At 41.9% G+C, this 23,077-nt stretch overlaps 1 protein-coding gene across 4 annotated transcripts in view; it reads left to right on the top strand.

The window, feature by feature from the left end:
* Nucleotides 1-23,077, top strand: part of PTPRG (protein tyrosine phosphatase receptor type G) — a 666,481-nt gene that overhangs the window by 300,124 nt on the left and 343,280 nt on the right. Inside the window, exon 1 of one of the 4 annotated variants that reach the window (XM_031470666.2) lies at nucleotides 4,961-5,526. The exons of the other annotated variants lie outside the window; for them this stretch is intronic. The gene's annotated coding sequence lies outside the window, so the exon portion shown is untranslated. Of the gene's footprint in view, nucleotides 1-4,960; nucleotides 5,527-23,077 lie in introns of those variants that run through there. 4 annotated transcript variants of the gene reach the window in all.

Genomic DNA, 23,077 nt, shown 5'->3' with positions numbered 1-23,077 from the left:
GCACTCCTTTGCATTTGCTGCTGCAGTGGTCTTCTCAAAAGGCGCTACTGTAGCCTCGTGAATGTGGGCTCCTCACAGAAGCCTGGTGAACAAGAATTACAGGTCAGAGAGACGTGTTTTTTTGTTGTTTTGTTGTTTTTTTGTGAACGCGTATCACCAAGCCACACTGAAATACACAAATGAATATTCTCTGGTTTAAACAAATGAAGTCCAGGGTTTTCCAGTTGGGTCATAGGACAGTCTGCACTTACTCAATTATTTTTGTATTTTATTAACAGGAAGCATGCCATTAAAACCTGAAGGCTTTCCCCACCCCTTTCCTTTTTATATGTATCTGTTCCCTCGTCTCACATTTCTGGACTGACTTACACTTGTCAGCCAGAAAGATGGATGTCTTTCAGGTATTGGCTGCCAGCGATGCTTCTGTAAATAGTCTTTTTCACATCTGGGTGTTCAGTTTCTCCTGCTGGGGCTGAGGGAATCTGATGAGCTTTGGGTATTTTTTTTCCAGAGCTGGGACGGATCCAGCCTGGGCTGCTCTGTGCCTCCGCCCTGGCACAACCTCGTCCTGTGCTTCCTTGTTTCCAACACCCAGGTGCAGCTGCGGGGTCCTTCATCCGCCCCAGACTTGTCAGGATCCACCACTTGAAACTGGGCCCTGCTGTGATTCTCAGTCTCCATCCAGAAGGAGCTGGCTTTTTTTTTCTCAGGACTCAAGCGACTGTGAAAGTCTCAGGAAAAGGAAAAATTCTGTGCCAAGAGAAAGAAGTGCAAACACCCTCTGTTTTCTGCCTCTCAAGCGGGGCCAGTGGTTTCCGCTTCTGGGTTTTTTAATGTCATTTGACTAAGCGTCTCCCTACAGGCCCAAGCAGATGTGGGCAGTGCACAGCCAGCCTCCCAGGGTCCTTGGAGGGCTACTGTGATACAGTGTTTTACTGTTTGCTGCATGACTATAGAGTGCCTCTTTTAGAGGATTTACAACCTTCCTGTCAGATGCCCACAGGCCTCCGGCTCATATCTACCTAGTTTTGTGGTCAGCTTTCTACCTCTTACATAATCCCCAAGCATACAGCTGGATTTTTCATTGCATTTAAATTGTTACTCAGAATTTAATGTAGTCTTTTAAAAAAGCCATCCCCTATCCTAGGTGGCTTACAAAGGTGTAAATCTAGTCTATAAAAGCCAGGAAAGGCGTATATATGAGCATAGTTGTCATTTAAATAAGTGTGTGTGTGTGTGTGTGTGTGTATAGGCATTTTGTATATATACTTCCAGTTGACAAAAATCAACCTAGTAATTTTACATTTGGTTTTCATCCCAGGAAAGTAAATTGTTAAATATTACCAAAGTATAAGGTGGTCTTTGATTTTAATCAGAAGGACTTTCTTTTTGATGCTCAAGAGCAAAGTCGTAAATGGGTAGAAAATTGAACATTTGGTTCCTGCTGTCTGCCTCTTCCTGCACTTTGATGAAGGAAGGGCTTTTATCAGCACAAGGAAGACCTCAAAGGAGCTGCTTTTTTTTTTTAAGGAGAAGTTTCCTCCCTGCTCAAAAGGTAGCTGCACTATACATAATTGAAAATCAGATGTAATAATTGGATGATGATGTTGGCAGTCTGACTGTGATGACCCATGCAGAGTGTATTACATTCACATGTATGTTATTCCATGAGAGCTAGGCTGGGCACGTATACTCGAGTTGGGTAAACTGAGTTTAGAGAGGTGGAGAGGGCTTGCCTGTCATCATGCAGCCAGTACCTGGTGACCCCAGGACTCCAGGATTCATTTCCCCTCCTTGAAATGCATGCACTTTCCAGGAGTCACATTAGAATCTGCTGTCTAAGACCTTGTCTGGTGTCTGGGTAATTCTTTTAGGAGCACTTCCCCTTCCGTCTTTTGACATGGTGTATTCAGTCCTCAGGATTCTTTGTCTGCTTTCCAAACTTCATTTCCTGGATTGAACTTTTATCTTCTCAGGGTGGAGGTAGTTCTTTAAATAACAGCTACTTGGCAGAGTTTACTAGTTCGTCCATTTCTTTGTTACACACTTAACACAAATCCCCAGGACTCAAAAGTGTCTTAAATGCATTTCTCAGAATCTTTTCAGAGTTTTGGCTTCTATCTGCATGAAGGATTGACACATTCAAGAAAGAGTTTTCTGAAATCAAAGCAAGCAGGCTCAGATATTTGCCTAATTTTCATTGATTTTTTTGTCTTGCTGTGGTATAAACAGATAATAATGGAGAACTTCCTGCAGTCAGTAAAAATTAAAGGAAGAGCCGAAGGTTCTTTACTCTTCTTCATGTCCATTTGACTTTCCAAATACTTGTAAAGAAGTGAAGCATATTTAATATTTTAATACTCACTTCACATGCAGTGTGTCTCCAGGAAGAAGGTCCTTTGTGTTTTAGAGAAAATGTGCTCTTCAGAAAGAGTTATGTGAATATTAATTTTTTTCATTAGTGTGGTTAATTTTAGAGAGCCATGAATGTACTTAGTTTTATTTATTAGGTTTTCATTTAGCTCCAAAGTTGCATGTGTCATCATGAAAGTTAGAAAGGATTCTTTTTTGTAATGGAGAAAGTCAGGTCATGGAGAAAGTCAAGTCATGTTTGAAGAAAACATTTTAATACTTGAGATTTTAAAATGATCAGATTGTAGTCACATTACAGAAATTCTACCTATTTGAATTAGGTTTTTAAAGCTCCTGTTGCTTTTGGCTAAAATATTAAGATAAGTGTTCAGCTATCCCTTTGGGAAAGAGCTCTATTTTTCTCCCTTAATAGGAAACAGAATTAATTCACCTGGTAAGTGAAGTTATTGGACTTCCTAGTTAGACAACTTAAAACCCACAAACTTTGAAATTATAAAGCATTTTCTTGAGCAGTTTTTTTTGGGTGTAGCATTTTTTGTCACAGTGTGCTCCCTTCTTCCATTTCCCTCTATTTTTCTTTCACATTAATGGTGTTACATAATAAGTATTCATTGTGGAATATTCCTGGTTTGTATTGTTGCTAAGAAAAGCTCAAGAGTGACTCTCAAATCAAAAGACTCATTTTAACCCCCACAATTTGTAAGCCTTAATTGTAGATCTACAGATGCTTCACTTCATCTCTCTTCATGCTCATGGAAGACATCGCTAATCGATCAGTCTTTGCAGCAAGCCCACATGTGCCCTCCTGATTCTTTGAAGCACAGCTTTGCACACTGTCTCCATCACTCATGCCAAATTGAAATCTGCATGTCACCTTTGAATGAGAGTAACTTTATTGAAGATCCTTCTGTGAGACAAAACTCTGTGCTGAAGGAAGGTGCAAAAGAATTCATTATTCTAGGCATTTATATTTCCGGCTTGGAAGGTTACTCCCACACCAGGTAGAATCATAAGCAGAGTGCCGTAATTAAGAGGACACGGATGATCACTCTGTGCCCAGGAAAATGCTGAGTTACTCTGATTTTTATCTGAAATCAGACTGTTAGTAGAACTTCTTTCTCATCTGTAGTAAAGCTGAAGAACTTGTTTCCTTTGTAAGTTTTGGGCAGGGACAGATTTGAATCAACATTTAAAATCAGTATCTTAGAAATGGAAATCTAGTTATGATATCTAGGTTGAGAGGTCACTGGCTGCATTTGGCCCCAATTCTGCACATAAACTTTGGAGGACATGGTTAGAATTGTGAGTAATTTAGGATCAACAGTTCAATCCTGTGTAATTTAGTGACTCAGCACAGTAATAAACCCTGGAACCTTCTGCTTCTGTGCTCCTTCTCTGCAGGAATTAAGGGCAGATAGGAAGAAAGCAAACATGAATTAATTTGATTTTATGTGCTTAAGCAGACATAATGAGAATCTTTTGGTGTGGCAGAAGTTACCACCAATCTACATAAAAATGAGTAATACTGACATTAAAAGAAAGAGCATTAATTACGTTGCCGTGATTGCAGGCTTAAATCATTTCAGGGACTGATGCTTACACACAAGGACCTCAAGTCCCTGAGTGTTGGCCATTATGTGAAAGCGGATGTGGCAGAGGGCTTGAAACATTGCCCCGCCTATCCGAGGAGAAACTTCCTGATGTTCCTTTTTTTGACTTGCCTTTTCAGTAAACACTGCCATCTTTTCTCAGAAAATCCAAAAAGGCCTCAAAGAGTAGAAATGAAATAGGGTTTCCCACCTCTTTTGATAACCAGGTACTTTTAATAGCAAGGGTATTCTCTTGGCTTCATTCCTTGGCCAATTTTGTGATAATGTTTTGAGTGTGTTGGAGCTCACATGCTCAGTGAAAAATTGGAGATCAGTTACCAAGAATTTCGGATTTCCTGTTATAAGAGGTCAAGCAAATGATACAAGTTTCGTAAGTGTTTCTTGGACCATAAAGGAGCCGTTCTCTCCGGCTAACTGTACCCTTTCCAGCTAGCTAATATGAATCTCTGTCAACTCAGGTTTTTATATTTTCAGGACTGTGCAGTTTAAATGCAAAAAGTGGCAGAGTCATTAAAAAACAGCTAGAATTGAGGAGATTTATTAGGAAAATGTAATTGCTAACATTGCCGCCATGATATTTGTATATGAATTTGATAAAATTACAGTTTCTTTCAAAATAATTTAGAAGGTTAGTTTAAAAAATTTGGGCATATGATTCAGAAGGTATCTTACACTTCATGGTGCATTGTCATCCTTGGTCTAAGAAGGGGCCCCCCACCGATTGTTTTCTCGTATTACTTCATTATTTTCCTCCTTCACCCTGATTCCATTCTTTCTTCCCTAGCGATCCTCACTAGTAATGTTTTTACTTCACCTGAATGTTCTTGTGTTAGAAAACAGAGTCTTTTGTCCTGCAATTTTAATCAATACTGTCTTTGGAAATATATCTACATTGTTTTATGTACATTTTACTTGTTCATTGCGTCTGATTGCTGTGCAGTATTCCATGCATCCATGCATCGCATTCTCCTTCCCCATTCCCGCAGGGAAGGACCCCTTGGTGGTCTGTAACCTGCGCTTTCATATAGGAAAAAGAGAAAAGCTTAGCAAGAAGTCACTCTTGGCAGCACTTGGAGCAGACTCTGACTGTGAGATACCACCTGAAATTAATCCTAGTGTTTCCTTTTGCCTTAACAGCCTGAAGTCTTGCTACTCCTGTGCAGCTGTTACCTTCCTGCCTTCCCCATGTAAGCACCCGCCTCCCTGCCGTGCAGCCACATAAATTGGAGAAAGCCCTGCCAGATTTTGTTTTGCTTAAAAGCCCCAGGGGCTGCCCTTGGCTTTCCAGAGAAAGGCCTGAATCTTTGCTGGGTCTCCAAGACACCCTCCCGCCCCCTCCGTGGTTTAATCCTTGAGTCTGGTCAGCCCCTGTGCTCTGCGTTCCAGCCACAGAAGGCTACTTCCTTATTCTTCCAGTGCCTTCTCAGGTCCAGCACCCGCTGTACCTTCTGCTCTTACTGCTGGCCTCTGCCACCTGGATGATGTCTCCTCTTCCAGTTTCTCACAGCATCTTCAGGAAAGCCCTCCCTGATCCTCACGCGAGGTTAGGTCTCTTTGCGCCCACCACAGCAACCTCTGCTTCCCTCTCTGAAATGCTATCTCTTTCGGTCTACAATATTTAATACATTTTCTGTTTAAAGACAAAAGGGTGGGGGCAGAGGCTTTTGAAACCCTATGAGTTCTTGTTTTCCCTCTGCTATTTCCCAAGCATCTAGCTTAGCACTTGAGACACAGAAGCACAATTCATATTTGTGGCAGAGGAATAAAAATATATGCACATTAAATGCTAATTCCATGACTTTAGCTTTGTGTCTCATTCCCACCAAACATTTGGATCAATGTGTTCATTTGACCCTATTTTTGATTCTACTATAAATGTATATATTTAATTGCATTTTCCTTGTTGATTGAATAAATTTACTTAAATATATGTCTCTGTTAACACTGTCTATAGGTTTGTTTTTAATAGGGTTGTGTATGCTTACGATTAGCTTAAATATCATTATACACAGTGTTCCTTTGTCACGGTTTGTATAATCGTTCCCCTATTTTGCAGTATTAGGTTGTTTTCAATTTCATTACTTTATAATGAAATATAACATTTCTTTGTATAAATTAATTTTTTTCTTCCTTGAGTTATTTCTTTGGAATTACTGCTTTTGAACATCTCTTATTAAAGGCTGCTACATCATTTAGAAAGACTGAAGTTGGTCTCATTGCAAGGCAGCGTGTACCTGTTTATCTAGAGCTCCACCAAAATTGAGTTTTACAATTTCATTGTATTTTAATAGCTCTGAAGTGTAAGTTGTTTCTATTTGCGTTTCTTTCTCTGCTGGTGAATCGGGTGCATTTTTCACCAGGATGATTTACGCCCTCACTTTCCTCTGTTTAAATTGCCCGTGTGCATTTTTTGACGTCCCCCCAACATAATCAAGTCTTTTCTTTTTGTGAGTGGGGTAAAGTGCAGGTAGTCAGGATTTCATCTTCCTGCTCACTGTGTTTTGGAGTATTGTTGGAACCTGACAGGATTTACTTCTAAGAATATTCTTTGATACCTCCAGAAAAGATGCAGCAATATAGAGTCAGCATTAAAGATACTCCTTCTTGATAAATAATTCTGTTTTAAATGTAGCTGTGACCCTTTAGCACTGCTAAAACCAAACCCAAACAGTAACTAACACTTGTGCTCATTAGGGGCAGAAATATTCCCCTGAAAAAACAGGAATTCATGTAACGGAGATTGTGTTTTCTTGGTTCCCTTTTAAATGTAAAAGTTATTTATGGATTTGCATTCCATAGTGTCTCAGCGTCATTTAGAATTAGGCTTTGCTTACTGAACTCAAACTGCAAAACTTCACTTAAGCGTGACTCAATTACCCTTTAATGTACCAAAAAGAAAAAGCAGCAAGGAAAAAAATCCATCGGAATTTGTCATTATGATTGATTCTTGAGCACAGAAGACTGGCAATCTTTTCCAAAACTTTCATGGTTGTTTTTTTGATCTTTTGCCTTTTTGTTTGATATACTTGAATAATCTGCATAGTTTTGATATTTAATTCCCCTTATTCTTGTCAGTTGGGAGCTGGGTTTGGGAGGTTGGCATTTCTTTATTCTCTATGCAGTTAGGGGTTTCTTCTAAAGCATTAAATTATGCATAGCCTAGAATTATTTCAAGAATGGTTTGATAAGGGTATATTGGGTTACTGGGAGGAAACAGACTGCATGGATTTGAAGCAAGACAGAGCTTGAGCTTTAGATATGAAGTTATATTTTTTCACCATTTAAAAATAATTCTCTTCTAATTTCTTTTCTCTGGACTGATTTTTCTCATGAAATTTTACCTGTGAAGGAAGGGCTGCAGTGGACAGCTGGGCAGGTTGTTCACTGTGCGAGGGCACTGGCCAAGGGCAAATGGTGGCTGCATTCCTGAGCGAGCGGCCCCTTTTCCCAGTTCATACAGGTAACACTGTGTGAGGGGGTAGCCCCTCTGAATATGTGTCTTTAAATGTTGCTAGGAGTTTTCTGGGGTTTGTATTTCTTTGAATGTCTCTCTTCCTTTGTCTTTTTAGAATCTTGCTTTTGTGATCTTGAAGAAGGAATACCCAGGGATAGCTGGGCCTTTTTTTTTTTTTCCTGTTTATATATAGCATGTTCCTCAGTAAGTCGGCACCTTGGCTGGATCCTTGTTGTCCTGTTCATTCAAGCTCAAATGAGTATCCTCCATTGTGTTACTAACCTCTGAGGGAATACTCCCAGCTTTCAGTTCTTTTGAATGCTTTCTTCTCACCAGTGGGAATGTCTGGCTTTTCAAAACCCTGTAAACTGAGAGGCATGGTCTTAGAGGAGAGTTCAGCTCTCGGAGATTAGTACAACTCTGCTAAAGTTTTTTTTGTGTGTCTGTGCTATAACAAAAAGAAAGCTCCCCTCCACCCCACCCCCACCCCCCTTTCAGCCTAATTGAGTGTATTTCACAGTGGGATCTCCGGGGCTCTGGTTTATTCCCTATCTGATTGGGAACGTAGGGTCATGCTTCTCATCTGAGACATTTCAGTTCCCATCTTCAGTGGAATAGGACTTCAGGGGATGGTCCTGGCATTGACGCTGTGATCAGAAATCAGACGAAGGTCAAGTAAAGATTCCACTGGTCTCTACACTTTGACCCACTTTTCCTGTGTTGGAAGAAGTTCATCGTACTTGACATATCATTTCTCTGTGGTTCCGTGTTGGCGTCAGATAGAAAGTCCATTGACATTCTTGGAGATGGGTCTTTTACTTTAAGACCCAGTTAAAATCAGTGCCATCTGGGAATTTTAGGTTTCTGCTTCCTGCTCACTTTTTCTAGAAATGTGCTGGGGACTCTCAACTCTGTCTGGCAGATCCTTGCCACAATCTGGTCGTCATCACCATGGATGTACCTTTCATGCTCCGAAGACCGCAGGATAGGAGCGGGATATTTGCCCATCCCCTTGTTTTCCTGTTTCGAGTTTAAGCATCTGAAAGTGTTCTTCCTGATTCAGAAAGATCTTTGTCTTTATAAATAAAGATGTTGTACTGAAATGGCGTTAGTTTTTCCTTTTAAGATGAACTGTCTGCCTGGCTTCATTAGCTCAGTCTTCTTCCTAGCTTATTACCAAGTAAGTAAAAGATTGATCTCCAAGACAAGGTGCGAATACCTCAGTATTTAAGTAAGTTCTAGAAAGAACTGGAAGAATATACATAAACCTAATAAAATTGTTACCTCTGCTCTGAAGATGAGGAAGGAATGGGCAGGGAAGGAGATAAACTTTATAAGAGATGTACTTTGTTTCAACAGACATTGCTGTATTTATTACTTACCAAATAATTTTTTTTAGTGGACAAAATTTAAAAAATCGTCTTAAGATACATGGCTCTATCAGTAATTCTGCATTTCCTGCCCTTCTGGCATGTTCGGAAGGAAGCAAGACAATCTTTCTCACCACTTCTCCTGTTCTGTGTTTGCTGAATATGTGAGGACATGTCTCACTTCATCCTGTCGGCTTTTAAGGGTGGCAGCGGGGGAGTCGAGCTGAAATCCTGATGAATGTGGAAGTAGTCATGTTCCTTTACCGTTTTTAGCAGGAGACTGCTTCAGCTTGCAGGAAGGCGTTGTTGTTCTGTAAATAGAGATGCGGAATGTATCTTAACTTGTTGTCATCTTATTATTCCTTGGCCTGTTTTTAGAGATCAGCTCAATAAAATTTGTGACTCCTGCTTCAGAAGCTCTAGTTTGAATCTTTGCTGAGGGCGGCTTTATAGAAACCACACCACTCCGCACATAAACCTGGACAAAGTCAGGAGGTGTTTGTGTCTGGTGGTTTTTCAGATAGTCTGTGGAAACGGAAATTAATTTTTTGACAAGGGCCCTGCGTCTTAGGGGTTGTTATTCGAGTTTACCAAGCATCATTTTATCACTTGATTTGAAGTCAAATACCTGAACCTGAATAATAGAGGAAACCCCAGGTGGTGACTCTGAATTTAAGACGGCTATGGTTGCGTTTATGACTCCTGACTGAACCGCACGAATCATGGCAGCTCGTTCCTGAATTAATGTGTCTGGGCCTGTGCGACTTAGCACATCTGAGGGAAAAAAATCATCGAGTGAACTATTCAACTGTTGTTAATTTTTATGAATAGAAAACGTAGCAAGCACCGGTAAGGCAGACGTCAGTGTTACGGCACTTTCTCCCCTCAGCCCACAAGGAGTCTGTTACACATGACATGAAAGAAATTTTAATTTAGCCTTTAGTCGGGAAGCTGAAGAAACAGTCTCCTCTTGAGCCATGAAAAGTTGGCTCTGTATTTTTCTTTGTTGGCATTTGTAAATCGAGTGTTTCACAGTGTCCTCGGCTTACTTTTGGCTGTGTATGGAGAGCCATGGTATTTATTGAAAGTACAGTTTGATTCAGAAGTAGGGCAGTGTTGAAAATTATTTTAGTAACAAGATTATCATAGTTATAAATGAATTTTCAAAATCCTAATTTCAGTACTAAATGGCACCCAGGAGACCATGTATTTTGAACCCCCCCCCCCCCCCCCATGCTTTTAACCAATGCATCTTAAAGGTGGGGCTGTAATAGAGCTGTGCTGGGAATAAGCCTCCTTTTCAAATCAGGCACCTTCTTACGTGTTCTCCAGTGTGAAGCAGTGATCATTTAGGTTCCAGATGGAGTTCAGAGTTGTTTCTCTTCAAATCTATTTTGGGAGAAAACCTCTAAGTATACATTATTGTTACTGTGTGTTTCTGTACATGTTAATCATTATATATTTTTAATCACTAACTTGTATTGGGCTCCAAACATGTTCCAAATCCATATATATACATATATATGTATATATATTTAATTTTTCATAATAGTCATGGGCTATGTAGGCATTGTCATCATGCCCATTTTAAGAAAGAAGAAACCAGGGTAGAGGGATATTAAGGAACTTGCCTTGAAGTATGTTCAGTCCATTTCCATTCCACATCTTAAGCTATTAATCAGTATTTGTAAAACTCTAGACAGTGCCTTTATTAGTTTAAACATTCTGAAATTAAAAAAACTGAAAGCTAAGAATTTTTAAAATTCTGATCAGGCATTCAAGATTTGCAAGTACTCACTACTGTATATAAAATAGACCAACAACAAGTTTCTACTGTATAGCACAGGGAACGATAGTCAGTATCTTGTGGAGACCTATAATGAAAAAGAATATGAAAATGAATATATGTATGCGTATGTAGGACTGAAGCATTGTGCTGTACACCAGAGATTGACACAGCATTGTAAACTGACTATATTTCAATTAAAAAAAAAAACAGTTTAAATGACCGATGATGAAGGATGTTCTTTTGGATAATTTTTCCTTGTGTTCTGAGCCATTTGTTCTCCTTTTAAGCTTTCCCTGTCTTCGCCCCAGGGATATGTGGGGCCTGGAATGCTACGGAGTCCGCTGTACTGGCTGATGGCAGATGCGTCTTGGGTCAAGGTGGCAGCCAGTGCTCTCTGGGTCCCCTGCAGCTGTGGAGACCATGTGAGCCCGTGCGGTGGAGGTCTGCCAAGTGAGATGCGCTTGGCTCCTCATTATGCTTCGGGAACTCACACTTTGCACAAACCTCCTGCCCTGCAGCGGCTCACATCAGTGCATTGCTATGTCAGGCTGAATAATTCGCAGCATTTAGCACTTAAATTGGCTCATTGCAGACAATCCAATTAGAATAAAGTCTATTATCGTTTTGGTACCTTGGAATGAAATGGAGTGTTTCAGCGATGAACATGCCACGTTGCCTGGCGGCTGCTCTGCGTCTAACTCATCGTCTTGCAGGTTCTCTGCGTCTTGCGAACGTGACGCCCTGCCTTGGTGTGAGCTGGGTATGCCATACCTCTCTCACGCAGACTTTCTTTCCATGTGTCAGTACGAGGGGGCTCCCGAGAGCTCCAGAAACAACTCTTTAAATCTTGGTTACGTGTCTTGCTAATAAAGGGACATTTAATTAAGGTTGCTTTTCTGATTGAAGTCTGGAACCCAAAGAGGTATTGATCAAAGAGACAGCTGCACCCTGCCACAAAGACATCAGGCAGATTAGAGATCAGTGAAGTAAAAATTTGAGGTAGGAAGCAGTTTCCAGAAGTCTTGTGTTTTGTCCCCCTCAGCTTGGCCAGTAGCGAATGAGAAGCAGGGAAGAGGTGGGGTAGAGGTGGGTGTGATGTAGAGGTGGTTCAAGAAAGATGTTAATCAAAAAGTCCTTGCGTCGAGTCCAGGATAGAATGATGGCTTCAGGATGTGGTGGTAGGTTTGTGAGCAGATTCAACATGACAGTAGTGCATTCTTGGGAGATTAACTCAGAAAGAAACAATCAGTTGTTCTGATATCAGAAGGACTCATATACTTGGACACGTCACATTATAAATGAGGGGAAGATGCAGTTGTTAACCAGAGATAGGTATTTTTATTTATTTATTTTTAATTACCCTGCGATGCACCATGGTAATCCAGGAGAACCACCGGCTTGGATGTGACGTGCATCTCCACCATTTTTTTTGGTTGTGCGATGCACCAACTAGAGGAACACCACCAAAGAATCTTTTCTGAGCTTCACGTAAAAATTGAGCACAAACGTCCCCCGTACCAATAGTAGTAGGGGTAGAAAATAGTACGTATTTAGTAAAATCCATAAATGTTGCCTCTTTATTTTAGCTGTGAGCCCACAAATCACATGGGCAAGGAAGGTGCCTGGAATAGCTCCCTCTACCCCTTTAAGGTTTTGAAAAGACTGTGTTTGAATGAGTCACCATGAATGGATTGGAGGGCGGGGGCGGGAAATGCCCTGCCATCCACTGAATATGGCGGTGATTTAAACCATCTCTCTCTACCTCTCCTTCCTTTTTGTCTAACATACATTTTACATCGTGAGCCAACGGATCCTCATTGATTTCTTTTTACACTGTGAGTCGAAAAGGCTGCCTCATTTCCTGGGGAAGGCTTGCTTCTCTAAATATCCTTTTATCCCATCTGTAAATGCTGTTAATGACTTCTTGAGGAGAATTCGGGGGCTGTGAGAATGGGACGGGGAAGTCTCTGCAGTTTGCTCCCACACCGTGGTCCATGAACTGGTTTTTCACTTGGTTCCCAGTGGCGGAAATGCTCCCCAGAGGTCAGGGCATTGGTGCCTGTAATTCTTTTGATCCCCTGCTTTTTGAAGTCAGAGGCCTGAACCAGACAAGTGCTGTCCTCGGTAATCGCCGCTTTGGAGCTGCAAAGGGAATGTTTTTACAGGGAGTCTGGTCAGCAGATAATCCCTTCTCTTGCTTCACTCCAGGTGCTGCACAGAGGGTTGGAGATGCAGATAAGCATGGTAGGGTGGGAGAGCGTCTGGGGCCTTTCCAAAGTCAGGGATGAGACAGAAACAGCAAGATGCCTAGAGAGTGGTCAAATACTACTTTCCCTTTAAGCAGCAACAATTGGAAAGCAGATAAAAAGCCAGCCCACACCCAGATTCATTTGTCCATGGGCCTACTTGCCCACTAATCTGCTATCGAATTAATTAAACAAGGAGGTCATGAGACTAAGGTGGTTCTAATGCCCTGGCAGCCTGTGTAACAAACCAAAACCTAAACTTGTAAATGCCTCCAGGTTATGAAATTGACACCTAAGAACTATGTGTCCAACTGGGCTTCAGGCTACAGCCAGTCATCAGTTACTTTGATTCTGCCTTTTCTGTGTAAAAGTCTCACCCCAGCTCCTGCCAGTGAGTGTTCTTGTTTGGTGCTGCCCCATTCGAATTGACCTTTCTTTGCTCAAATAAACTCTTAAAATTTTTAGTATGCCTCAGTTTATCTTTGAACACGACCTATCCCCCTCGTGTCAGAAAGCAGCACTTTTACAAGAGAAAGGCTTCAGAAACTGGTTGAAAAGGTCGTTACCCATGCTTCCTGTTACCTGTCTCTCTTTAGCTGTGTCCTGAGGACCCGGGCTCGGCAAGGATGGGACCCACCCCAGGAGCAGTCACCCGTAGTCATTGTCTGTTGATCCTCTTAGTTAGTTACCCATGGGAAGAAGAAAAAATCACCGCTCAGTGATCCTGGGATCCCGGGGCACCAGTTAGGAAATTCTCTTGACTCTGGCCCATGCCTGGAGGTGTTGTAAGTGTGAAACTTGGCTGTGTTCCGGCTGCTGAAGTCGTGTCCAACATGTGATGGGTTCTCCTGTGGGAGAGGGAGGTGTTCCTTAGATCAGGAGAGGTGTTCCTCAGTGAGGAGACGATGCGTGCCTGGCCTTGTCCCCACGCCTCCGTTCTAGAACAGACTCTTGCTCTTTTGTCAGATGTGCTTTCCAGAGTATTGCTGAGTGCGTGCCTCTGGGAGGCCATGTCCAGAAATGTCTGGTATCATTTGGAAGTTCCTCCTGAGTGTGTGAATGCCATAGTTTGTATGTGGATGAGGGTCTACTGAGTATTTTAAAATTATTTTTTTGTGTTTTCTTCTTTTTAAAGCGATTTTAGGTTCGCAGCAAAATTGAGAGGGAGATACAGAGAATTCCCAGTGTCCCCACAGGTGCACAAGCTGTCCCTTTGTCAGCATTTCCCTCCAGAGGGTTCATTTGTTGTAAGTGATGAACCTACATTGACACATGACTGTCACCCAGAGTCCAGAGTTTACATCAGGGTTCCCTATTGGTGCTGTACATTCTGTGGATTAGGACAAATTTATGATACGTCCACCATTATAGTGTCTTACAGAGTAGTCTCACTGCCCTAAAATCCTCTCTGCTCCATCTATTCAGCCCTCCCTCCCTCCTAAACCTTTGCAACCGGTGATCTTTCTACTGCCTCCATAGTTTTACCTTTTCCAGAATGTTGCAGGACTGGAATCGTACAGTATGTAGCCTTTTCAGGTTGGCTTCCTTCACTTAGTCATATGCATTTAATTTTTCTCCATGTCTTTTCATGGCTTGATAGCTTATTTCTTTTTTAGTGCTGAGTACTATTCCACTGTCTGGATGTACTATACTCTTACGTTTGTCTGTTTGCTACTGAAGAGCATCTTTGTTGCTTCTCAGTTTTCACAGTTATAAATAAACTTGCCATAAACATCTGTGTGCAGATTTTTGTGTGGGCCTAGGTGTTCAGCTCCTTTGCACTACTCTTGCACTCAATTCTGGTCTGTGTTCAGACTTCACCTTTCCAGAGAGGCCTCCCGATAAGCCCCTCTGAGACAGTGCTTCTGTCATGCTCTGTGCCTTTTTCCCCACTTCCTTTAACTGTCCTCAGAAAAACGACCCCAACAGCCATCACTGTCATACTCCTCCACTGGAGTTTAACTCTTTGAACCCTGTTGTCTGCCAGTGCCTAGCACTTAGTAGGAACTGGTTACCTTTATTCAGTTAATTAATGCTGACATATCAGCTCAGTCTTTTCCATAAATGTGAGCCTTTTAACACTTTATGTCTCCCACCCCCCCAAGCATCACAAAACTAAGCTTTGTTTTGCAGGTGTGGAGGTTGTGACCCCGAGCTGTGTAATAGTAACTGATGGCTTTAGAATAGCGCTAGGAGTGGGCTTCGAGATACATGATATTTGCTGTTGCTGTGTATTTCTTTACTTGCTGAGTGAAGTCGCCAGGCTGTTCCCCAAGGGAGACCTCATATTGAAACTATTTCTTATTCATGTTTCTTTGAGGAGGAATATTCAGACATAGCCTGCCATAGATTGTTAATGATCAAGTATATACTACTCATAATAACTTGGCAGGCACAGGTAAATAATATGAGGGTGCAGGAGGTTCCTTTTTGGTAATTTATAGAAAACAAAAGGGTTTGGTGTCAACAGTGTGTAGAGAAAGGTGGTTAAATTTTTAGGAAGATAAAGGTTGGTAGGTAATCTATTTGAATGATTTTCTCCAATTTCCCTTTAAAAATGAAACAGCAACAGTAATACCATGTTACCATTCGAATAAGCATTCACCCCACAAATGTGTAAAAGAAGTATTAGCATTATGTCTATTTGACAGATTAGAAACCTGAGGCCAGATGATTTACTGAGATCCCGAAGCAGGAAACTCCAGCCACGTTCCACCTCCACAGTGCATGGGGTTTTTCCATCATTGTGCTGTTGTGCTACAATATATAGTAGAGGGAATGTATCAACTGCTAATTTTACCAAGGAAACTGTTCATCTTGAAAATAACTAGTAAGCATCCATTTCCATCAGATTGTTTTGCTCCAAGACCATTAATATAATAATGTTGAGAGGTCTCTTTAAGATGTCCTGTAGTAGCTCATTTGCTGTAGGAAGTTGGGGTTTTTATCATCCTGGGATCTCCTACTTCTTTTTCCTTTTCTTCCTTTATTCAGAATTTATATTTCCTCTTGGGCTCACGAAAAGCTGCCCACTATTGTGTGTTGTCTCTGCTGTGAGCTCCAGTTGGCTGGAAAGCAGGCTGTCTGTCCCGCTGTCTGCCAAGGGTCTGGCGGTCATGCAAATTCTGACCTGGACTTCCAGGCCCCAGAGTAGTGCTGCTTCTGGGTACGGTGGGTCCAGATTTAGAAACTGTATCCTGTCCTGCCTGTGAGCGGTCTCAGAGGAAGGAAGTGGCATTTGTGGAGGATGAAAAGCAGGTTATTGTTATTAATAGGAGGTTATATTAAGAACTGTTGTTTTTAGTCTGTCCTTAATGCCTTATATTGAAGAGCCAGGAGAAGGGACGGAAACTTGGAAGCATCTTGATTAAAAAGCATGAGCTTAATTACAGTTTGCACTGATTGAGCATCTCCTGTGTGCCTGGTACTGTGTGCTAAGTAGTAGCAGATAGTAGTAAACAAGGTAGTTAAGGAGTTGACTGTCCAACAGGGAAGACAGCTATTCAAGAAGTAATTACTCCTGCTGGAAGTGCTGCCATGGTGAAATGAGGGATGGGATGAAGCATATGGGACAGAGATTTAATGATCTAGTCCAGGGGTCAGCAAAGTTATTCTGAAAAAGGCCAGATAGTAAATATCTGAGGCTTTGAAAGCCATATGACCTCTGTTGCAACTTCCCATCTTTGTCACCGTGGCACAAAAGTAACCATAAACAGTAGACAAATGGACATCGCTCTGCTCCAGTAAAACTTTATTTCCAAAAACAGATGGCAGTCTGGATTTGGCCTGTGGCCAATCGCTTGCCGACCCCTCATCATGGCTTGGCTTCTTTTCTGCATTCATTCTGTTGTCCTCTGTGTGTGCCCTGTCACCCTCATCCTTGTCACCTTGTGGCTCCCAGGTGGCTTCTTTGGCCTCTTGTAGCCCAGGCTTACCTGGCAGAGGCCACAACAGGAGCTAAGCTAGAAGGGAAAGCAACTTTTTCATCACAGGAAGTCCAGGTTCCCCTTAAAAATCATTGGCCCAAGTTGGATCGTGTGCCCACCCTGCACCAGGGTCTAGCAGAGAGGACTCCGGACTTCACAGGGCTGGATTGGGTCAAGAATGAGTCATCTCTTGGGTTGAGTGGATCACTGTTCTAAGGAGAAGGCTGCTGGTGAGGGAGCCCCCAGTGTTTCCATAGGAACTGAGCTTCTGGCTGCACACAGCTGGATCCTGGGACCAGGGCTGTCAGCATCACCTAGAAGCTTGTTGTAACTGCAGATCCTCTCACCCCACCCAGAATCACAATCGAACCTGCATTCCAAGAGCCTCAGACACTTGAGTGTTTGAGAAGTGCTGGTCTCCTGGGTTAAGGAGGGCCATTTTAAGGATGGTTAAACAGATTTGGAGGAAGTGAATTGAGTGGTCGGTAGCCTCACCTTGGCTCCCCTTCAGGTGGTGCCATTACAATTCCAGTTTGTAATGATGTTTCACATTTAAAATCTTAGTACATTTTATGGTGTTCAGAGTGGAGCACGATTATTTAGAGGACCCATCTCATATCCTTTTTCCTGCAGCAAATCCTAGCAATGTTCATGGTGTTAGGAGGTTGAAAATCAAAACAAAGTTTGAGACAATAAAGCAAAATTTGTAAACGTTCGGTTTTTCTTTTGTTTGCTTATTTACCCATTATGGCATATTTAAGATGACATGACATATCTTGTCTTTCTTTTGAAAATAACTCGCCATCTTCACGATGGGCAACTCAGTACATGCAGATGACTCTCAAGTGTCTGAATTCTATTTTTGACAACAGGAAGCTCCACAGTTAAGCAACCAAATTCCGTTTCAGAATTCTCTTTCAGTTTTTTGTTCTGTTCATTTGATCTTTTCCATCGGTAGGAACATTAGCCTCCAAAGCATGAAGAATTTTTTTTTTCTCCAGCTGTATTCTGCTCAAAATGCTAAGGGCTTCCCCAGGAAATACAAGCCTGTCTAACTGGAGATGCGATTGGTCTCCGGGTACATCTTTAGGATCCAGATGACAGGTCCATGCCTACTGTCATCTTTGCAAGACTTCCTGCACATTCCAAGTCAGAACTCTCAACTGTCCCTTGGAATTTCATTAACTGGTGTGCTTTTGTGAGCTCAATATGGGAGGAGGCCTATTGAAGGCTGTCCTTGCCAGGCGGGCAGGTCTCCCGCTTGGCTGTTTTGAGAATGGTTATATCCTGTTCTGTTGAAACAGGATGAACTTGGCCACGAGCGTGGGCCAGAAGCGCTCTGTCCCATTTATGCGGCCGTGCTGGCTGGGTTCTGAGAAGTGCATGATTTCATTTGGGAACTCACTGTGGTTTGCTGCTAACCATCTGACTCTGCAAAATGATGCCTTTTAAGCATGACCGGGACAAAATAACCCTGGGGCTGTATTCGGTGTGGCTTGTCTGTTAGGTTTAAAAGCTCGCTGTAGGATTTTCTTGTTTTATGAAATGGAGGGCTCCTTTAAAGTGGTGTCACTTCTATGATTTATAAATCGGATTATCTTCCTCTTGTAACGGCGGTAGTTTCACGTTTAATAGAAACTGGAGATCAGATTCCTCTGTAAAGGTTTCATAATTGTTGGGTGAAGTTGGACGTTTTCCCTTCTCAGAGTGAAGTATACTTGTACTCAGAGAGGGGGAGGCTGGCGGGTTGGGGGGAAAGGGGTCTTCAGGAAGCTGCCTGTAACTTGTATTTTCTGTCGGCCACCCATCTGATTCGGAAGGAAAGTGTTCTGTGCAGTTGTGGAAGAATATAAAATAGCTGGGTGATGGATTATGAGCCATCGTTCTCCTGCTGTGATGAGTATGAGCCGAGAGGTTAAGTGAGTGACAGACAGTCACTTAATGTGTCCAGGGATGGGCAAAGCAAGGGTGCATGGCGCTTTCGGCACCTTCTGATTGCCCACACCCTGCTGCTTAAATTACCCCCGATAGCTTTCTCTCCCTTCTTCTGCCCTGCGAACGTGCCTGAGAAACCGTGGAAATACGACAACACAGCAGGCCTGGTCCCCCTCCTGAGTAAGGCAGCCCCGCCATCAGAGCTCAGGAAACGTGGCGGTAACTTGCGGGCAGCGTGTGCCAACCACACACAGTGTGACGATTTTCCATCTCAAGAAAACGTGGACTGTAACCCAATCACGTTTTCCAAATTAGAGTTGATTTTTTTTGTCTCCCCAGCCAGTTTTTATCCCATACTTTCTGTTGGGAAGATTAAATCCCATCAACGTACTGAAAGAAAAATCAGAGCAATCGTCAGCCTGCAGGAGAAGGGGATTTATTTATCTTTCATGAACGGGACCAATATTTTCTGGAACACGTTGCTGAAGTTTATGAGCTTCTAAATTATAGAATGTTGTTTGGCATCTCCATAAAACGAAAGCTTTTATACCTCTGTGATGATACAAGTCTGAGATGACCAAGACGCTGGTGGTTTCATTTTTTTTTTTCCATTTTAGATTTTCCTTCTATTTAAACATTTTTAGAGATATTTTTGAAATGACAAAGATGTTAGAGATAAGGGGGTTTAAAATGTCTTACCTCTTTTCAACCTTGATAGGTTTTCATAAAGGTATCAACTGTAATTGTGACAGTCTTTAAATGTAGTAAAATGTCACTTCACTATAAAGCAGTGTGATTGGAGCAGTAGAGTGTTCTCACCTAAAGGTGACTTTTGTTTCTTCCCCACCCCCTGGGGACATCTGGCCATGCCTGGAGACATTTGTGGTTCTCACAACAGGGAGGGACGTGGCTGCTGGCTTCTAGTGGGTAGAAGCCAAGGATGCTACTAAGTGTCCTTCAGTGCACAGGACAGTTCCCCACCTATCACCGAGTTCATATGGTGAAAAATACCAATAGTGGTGCTGTTGAGAAACCCTGGACTGTCATAACCAAAACCCAGTGTTCTACCTCTAAGCTTTCCTTACTTAACGTAACATTTAAGGCATTACCAGAAACAAGGCAAAAATACCATTTACCACACGCAAAAAGTATTGTTTTAAAAAATAACAAGTGTGAGACTTCAGAGCTAAATTGTTTCCTAGACATTGTTCTCTTTTTGGGAACAAAAACGGAGGTGCTTTTTTTTATACTAGACAATTCTAGATTATTTTGAAGCATTATGTGAAAGTTTTTAAAAATTTACATTGCTTTACAAGATGGACTTTACAAGATTTCTTTAGCCATACTCTTTTTTCATTCGATGGTTTTCCAGTGATCCGTATTTAGTCCTAAGCTTCCTTTCCTAGACTAGAACTCCACATTTCATTGTGAAATGAATGGCTCATTCTGGTTCCATATGGTTTTCACTGTGAGCTTCCTTTGCGAAAAGCCCATTAATTGAGCCAAACTGCCCACTGGATGTGGCTTTTGCATTGTGGGTCGCTGCCCAAAAGGTGATGAATTAAATTGTTCATTTCTCGTGACCTGAGATGAACAGAAAGGCATTTGGAAACAAAGTGCATGTTGTTTATCAGACACCATGTGAGCATCTCGGCTCAGACTCAGTGCAGACACCACTGCTGCTCTGGCCCTTGATTTCAGTGTTTGAAGTAGAAAGAGCTATAGGTGGGTGCTTGGTAAAGTGACATCCTTTTGACCTTGAACAGCATTAAAGTTTTCATGTGTACAATTCGAGCTTCCTGGCTTGTATTTTCTTTCGGTTCATATCATATGAAAACAGGTTTCGTGTATACCAATTCTTACTAAATAAAAGGCATGGAATTGTCAGTAATGAATTATCAGGTTTTAATTAAAGTTATTAATAATGCCCTTTCTTGCTCTGGGTACTTGGATATTGACATACTTAATGATAGAATAACAGAGAACATGGTTTTTTTTTTTAACGCCTACAAATTGCTTTTAATTCTCCATGATCAGGTTGACAATTGCCAGTGCAAGTATTTATAGAGATAAAGACAGAGCTACCTACACTGTGTCTATAAATATAGCCGCACATATGAAATGTGATGGTGACAGCCATCTTGGCTGTATCTGTGTGTGTGTGTGTGTTTAGGAAGGGATTTGAACAGAGAAGATTTATATTTCTATAAATTAATTTCTATATTTTGTGCAGCTTTTTATTTCCAAGGGTGAGTTTGAAAGAAATTTTGACCTGGGAAACCAGAGAATGAGTCGCAACAAATTTCATCTGGAAGCATATTGGTGATTTTTCTGAAGATCAGCGTTGTGGCTCTCTGTCTCTCTGTCTCTGCCTCTCTTTCTCTCTCTCCCTCTCTCTTGTCAGGAGGGTCATAAAGAGTCAGCAGCCCAAGGATGATCACATCTGTTCACTTTGGGGTATAGGGCTGAACGTTACAAGTAACCTCTTACTGTTGACTTACTACTAACAATTATTACTCATTTGGTGGTTAGAGGCAAATTATAAGCAGGAATAGAGGAAGTGTTTAAGAAACAAAAGACCTCAAAACTCAGAATGGACAGTAGCCTGAGGTCCTTTTTTGTGGAGCTGGGCATCATCTCTGGGTGTTTCAGAATTAAATGAATAGTTAAACAGTAATGCTGGTAAGAGTGCTGTCAAACCACTGCAAAGGAGACCTGTAGAGGAAAGCAGGGCAGTCTTCATTCGTTGCTTAGAAAGGGCCCAGGGCCCTTGGGTAACCAGTGGATCTTGCTGTCTGGCTCCTGCTGGGCCGCCTGACGTGGTCTCTGTCGCCCTGTCTCGTCCTCCTCTGGCTCTGCTGCCTCCCCGCCGCTCACATTTGCAGGATGCTGACCTGTCCCTTCCTGGAAGGCTCTGCTCCTGGTTTCTTGCCTTGTTGAGTTTCTTCTCACTCTGAGCGTATTCTCTTAAAGGTTAGTTCCTTATTGTGGCTGAGTCCAACTTGTCTTGTTGACTTTTTGGTTGCTTAGTCCTGCCTCCATAATGTAATTCTTTGCAGGAGAGAACTTGTCTCTGCCCGCCCCGCGCCATGCTGTACCCCAACTCAGTAAATATTTGTTGAATGGATGAATATATTTTTACCCCAAATTATTTAAGCCATTAATGGTTTTAACATCGAAAGGAGTGGACATCCATTTTTCTGGCATTCTGCTGGACAATATTTGATGGAGTATGTGTTCAGAGTAGACCAATTGCTTTTTCATTCCATTGTATACAGAGAGGGGATGACATGTCCACAGCCATTAGATTTCTTGCTAAGTTGTGACTACTTTGACCTCCATGCTACCTCCAGGGTTAAGCTCAACCCATTGAATCTTCTGGAAAGGCACCATATGCGCCTGGCCCCATCTGGGTTATTAATCAAAGTGCAAGTCCTCCCCCTCCTTCCAGCTGTCTTCCCCGCCACCTCGGACCGTGCTGCATCCTTGTGTCCCTCAGCCCAGGGAGCACGGTATTTAAGTGTATGGTCCACCTTGATTACATTTTTTGAGGAAAGCCAAACTAGCAACAGAGTCAACGCCGTATACTTGTGGTCGCTTATAAAAGAGAATATCCACCCCCCCCAGAAAAACCCAAACCAAGATAATGCCAGGAGATTGTTCAAGAGCAGTGGTCGGTTAACTCTTTCCAGTGTTTGGTCCTTGTGGCTTGTTAGATGGACGTCATAACTAACTGTCATCTTTGTTAACAACAAGGTGTTCCTCTTCTTAGCGCCAAAGGAAGACCCTTGTACCTAACGTTTTTTAAGATGTCTCTTCAGATAGTTCAGGGCTCTTTGTCGCCTTCCTTTCTTATCAACTGACATTTATTTTACCCTAAATATGACAATTTGTCTTCATTTGTATATTCAGTTTTCAGTGTTTTTTTGTTTGCTATTTGAAACATATTTTCTCTGAAAAGTATTTCCCCTGCCAAAATCTGTTTCATTTAATAAATGAATAAGATCAGATTTAGTCTCCAGGTCAATTAAATAGCTACTGCTAAGTGCCTATAAGATGAGGTCTACAGATGTGAGGCTGGCTTGCTTCTTTTTTAAGCCGTTAGTTTGGTAAAGGTTTGCTGGCCTGGGAGCTGCATCTTTGGATTGGATATTGCATAAATTCTTGTTACACAGCACTGCATGGAATTATCCCGATGTGGGCATCGGTGTTGAACACAGCGGACCATAAAATTCCATTTCGTTTCTGTTGCATAAACATAGGATCACAAATAGTGTGATTATTTCTGGCAGCCTCAGGCATCTTAGCTGGGAGGAAGAGGTAGGAAAATATGAATACTTAAATGTATTTTCAGCTTCCCAGCATGAGCTGACC

The sequence above is a fragment of the Camelus dromedarius genome, chromosome 17 (assembly GCF_036321535.1).
Source record: "Camelus dromedarius isolate mCamDro1 chromosome 17, mCamDro1.pat, whole genome shotgun sequence".
Classification (NCBI taxonomy): Eukaryota; Metazoa; Chordata; class Mammalia; order Artiodactyla; family Camelidae; genus Camelus; species Camelus dromedarius.
This window is presented reverse-complemented; position numbering and strand designations above follow the sequence as displayed.